The 4,000-nt window shown below is 48.0% G+C and overlaps 1 pseudogene; it reads right to left on the reverse strand.

Annotated features, from left to right (window-relative positions):
- Window positions 1–20: 20 nt before the first annotated feature.
- Window positions 21–189, reverse strand: LOC135980578 (U2 spliceosomal RNA; annotated as a pseudogene).
- Window positions 190–4,000: the final 3,811 nt, after the last annotated feature.

A 4,000-nucleotide genomic window follows, 5' to 3' on the forward strand; every position in this document is an offset into this window, starting at 1 on the left:
ACCAGTTTATTCTCCCCGATGGGAAGTGCACCATTCCCAGAAGTGCTGCAATATCGGGTTAATGCGTGGATTGGATGGAATACGCTCCTCTTCCATCTCCCTGCTCCAAAAATCCATTTAATACAGAGTTCTCAGATAGAGAAGGTATCAGATATTAAACTGAGTTTAATAAAGCTAATGTTAAGATTATATAATACCCAGGTTGAGAAAAGAGTGTCTGTACATCTGGGTATAGCACTTAGATTATCCACAAATACAAAGTTTGTTTTTAAAAGTCACATGATACATAGATACATACAAAGACTGTGAATGGCTATCCAACTACAGAAGCAGTTTCTCCTCCCTTGGTGTTCACACCTCAACTGCTAGCAGAGCACTTCACCCTCCCTGATTGAACTAACCTCGTTATCTCCACACTGATTTATACCTGCCTCTGGAGATTTCCATTACTTGCATCTGAAGAAGTGAGGTTCTTACCCATGAAAGCTTATGCTCCCAATACTTCTATTAGTCTCAAAGGTGCCACAGGACTCTCTGTTGCTTTTTACAGATTCAGACTAACACGGCTACCCCTCTGATACATGATACATAGAGTACATAATCAGCAACAACCTAAATGTATGTGAATAAATTTAAGTACTCAGGTACATCACTCATGAGTAGCTGTACAGAGAGTTGGTTGTGGAAAGCAAATATAGCTGTGATGGGTTGGATCACAGAACCCCCCTTGGGAGCTTCCACCTGATGTGCCAAGACTACTTCTGCCCCTGCTTTCCTGCCCTGTCAGCTTAGGATGTCAGTGCCCTGCCTGGTTTGAGCCAGACCCGCTAGCCTGCTGCAAACCCAGACCCAGGTCTGAACCACGTCCCCTAACAGCTGTAGGCTTGACTGAAAGCAGCTCACAGAAGTGTTCTTATCTTTAACACTCAGATGCCCAAGTCCCAGTGGGGTCTAAACCCAAATAAATCCGTTTTACCCTGTATAAAGCTTATACAGGGTAAACTCATAAATTGTTCGCCCTCTATAACACTGATAGAGAGATATGTACAGCTGTTTGTCCCCCAGGTATTAATACATACTCTGGGTTAATTAATGAGTAAAAAGTGATTTTATTAAATACAGACAGTTGGATTTAAGTGGTTCCAAGTAGTAACAGACAGAACAAAGTAAGTCACCAAGCAAAATAAAATAAAACATGCAAATCTATGTCTAATCAAACTGAATACAGATAATCTCACCCTTAGAGATGGTTCAGTAAGTTTTTTTCCCAGACTGGACACCTTCCAGGCCTGGGCACAATTCTTTCCCCTGGTACAGCTCTTGTTCCAGCTCAGGTGGTAGCTAGGGGATTCTTCATGATGGCTCCTCTCTCCACTTTGTTCTGTTCCACCCATTTATATATCTTTTGCATAAGGTGGGAATTCTTTGTCCCTCTCTGGGTTCCCACACCCTCCTTCTCAACGGAAAAACACCAGGTTAAAGATGGATTCCAGTTCAGGTGACATGATCACATGTCACTGTAAGACTTCAAGCCTTCATTCCTCCCAGCCTGACTCACACCATTAATGGCCCACACTTTGCATAATTACAATAGGCCCTCAGAGTCTATGATCACACTCAGTAGATTATAAGCTTTGTAATGATACCTTACAAGAGACCTTTTGCATGAAGCATATCCCAGTTATATTATATTCACATTCATTAGCATATATTTATAAAATCATATAGTGTGCAATGTCACAATAGCCATGAGTGGAGATTTGTCCCTCAGTAATTGAGTATTTAGGGTAGGTTGTCCGTTAGAAAATACAATCTATCAGGGAAGTATTTCAGTTATTTTCCTCACTGTCCTTCTCATCGGCACTCCAGCTCATCCCGCCTGGTACTGCCGACGTCCGGTGATGTGTTCTACGTAGATGTCCCTTGACCACCTGATGGCGTCTGACACCATGAGCTGCTGTATCAGCCGAGCGTAGCATTGACTGATTCTGCATTCTCTCAGCGTTCGCTTGTTACTGGGGCCCATTGGCCACTGCTCCGACGATCAGTGCCTGTGTTTGGACCTGGTAACCCCAGCTCTCAGGGTGTCGGCCAGAGGGGCGTATTTCTCTACCTTTCGAGCTCGGGCATCGTGGAAGGCCAGGGTCCTGTTCTCGAAGGGCACTGTGACATCCACCATGATGATCTTCTTCCAGTCCTCATTGGTGATGATGATGTCTGGTTGCAGTTGTCTGTCGGTTCTGGGGACGGTAGAGTTCATGGCAACCTTCCCCACGGGTGGTGGGATGGCGTTGTGTCACAGCTGCCAGTCTCTGGAATGGGGCTTGCAGCTACACAGGACGTAGGGTAGTGCCTCGTTGGAATAGCTGCACTGCCTGCATCGCTTGTCCAGTCAGCAAATCAGATGAAGCAGCCTCCAGGGAGGAAGTGGTGGCTGGCATCCCACTTGCACATTACTTCAAGCACCTTGCCCTGGTCTGGCTTAAAAATTTTATTAAGATGATGTTAAAAAAAACAGTGAACAGAGTTTGAGCATAGAAGTTTCTGGTTATCAGGGAATAACATACAGATTATCGAGGGTTCAAAGTTTGGTTTAAGGTCCAGTGGCATAAGGAATACATAATCTGTAATATCCCCAATTGGGGGTAAAGGGTTGATGGGTCAAAGTACAGACATTGAGATATGAGGGTATGAAGTTCATAAAGTGGCTATGTTCGGGTGTGGAGTATAATGAGTGGATATGATGATGAGGATGGATTGACCCTCATTTGGTGAAATTTAATGTTCAGGGAGTTTATGGTTCCAGTTCATATGATCCAACGGAGAAGGTCACTTGGTCCCTTTCTCGTAGTGGGAGAACGATGTCACTCTGCCTCAAGCCTCCTGGTACTGTTGGTGGCCGGTGAGGTGCTCGATGTAGATGTCCCTGGACCATCGGATGGCGTCTGAGACCATGAGGCGCCGCATGAGCTGTGCGTAGTGTCAACTGATCCCGCAGGTCCGCAGCACACACTCATTGCAGGGGTCCCAGGCGCCCAGGGCTCCGACGATCAGGGCGTCCATCTGCACCTCGTAGCCCTTCCCTCTCAGGGTGTCAGCCGGGGGGCGTACTTTTCCAGCTTACGAGCTCGGGCCTCGCGAAATGCCAAGGTCCTGTTCTCAAAAGAGACCATGACATTGACGAGGATGATCTTTTTCTGGGCCTCGTTGGTGACGACCACGTCAGGTCATAGCTGGCTGTTGGTACCGGGGATGGCGCAGTTCACGGAGATCTCCCCCAGGTGTGGCGCGATGGCTTTCACCAGGCGGTTCTGGATGGCGTTGATCTCTACACTTGATCTCAGCGACAGTGACAGAGAAGCAATACTGCTACCCTGCAACACTATGCAGCCTATCGCCCCCACAGCTTTCCACATCACCAGGAACAGCCCGCAGACCGCCCCACACACCATTAACAAGACTTGCAGAACCATGTCACTGAGTGACAGTCACCGCCCTGCAGTGACTCCCAGGCCAGATTCCACAGCGAGGTCCCTGCACACGGACTCCAGATCAGAGACAGAGAATTCTCTCCACCCGGTTAGTTTGGTGCCTCTCGCTGGTCTCCCTGGTTGCCCAGACATGGCTAATGTGCATAATCCCGCCCACCTTCCTGTGATTCGCTCTGTCCCCGGGAGCTCTCACAGTGACACAGGGAACAGACAGGTGTGCAAGGGGCGCAGCAGCCTAGCTCGGGCACACAACTGACACGTCCCATGTCTCTCAACACCAAGCCAGGCCCTGGCTCTCCCGTGTCTAACCAGGGCACGTCTGCCCTGTCCTGAACTGGTTCCCAGCTGTCAGGAAAGCAAGAGTGGGGAGATTACCCCTGGGGGAATTCTGCGCCACTGCACACGCACATAATTAATCAGCCAGGCATAGTTTTAATATTTTGCACAGAAAAAAGCTTGACGGAAAGTTGATGCAGTTCTGGGTTTTACCCACCAGAGGGGGCTGTGTT

Source organism: Chrysemys picta, unplaced genomic scaffold (genome assembly GCF_011386835.1).
Source record: "Chrysemys picta bellii isolate R12L10 unplaced genomic scaffold, ASM1138683v2 scaf4548, whole genome shotgun sequence".
Taxonomy (NCBI): domain Eukaryota; kingdom Metazoa; phylum Chordata; order Testudines; family Emydidae; genus Chrysemys; species Chrysemys picta.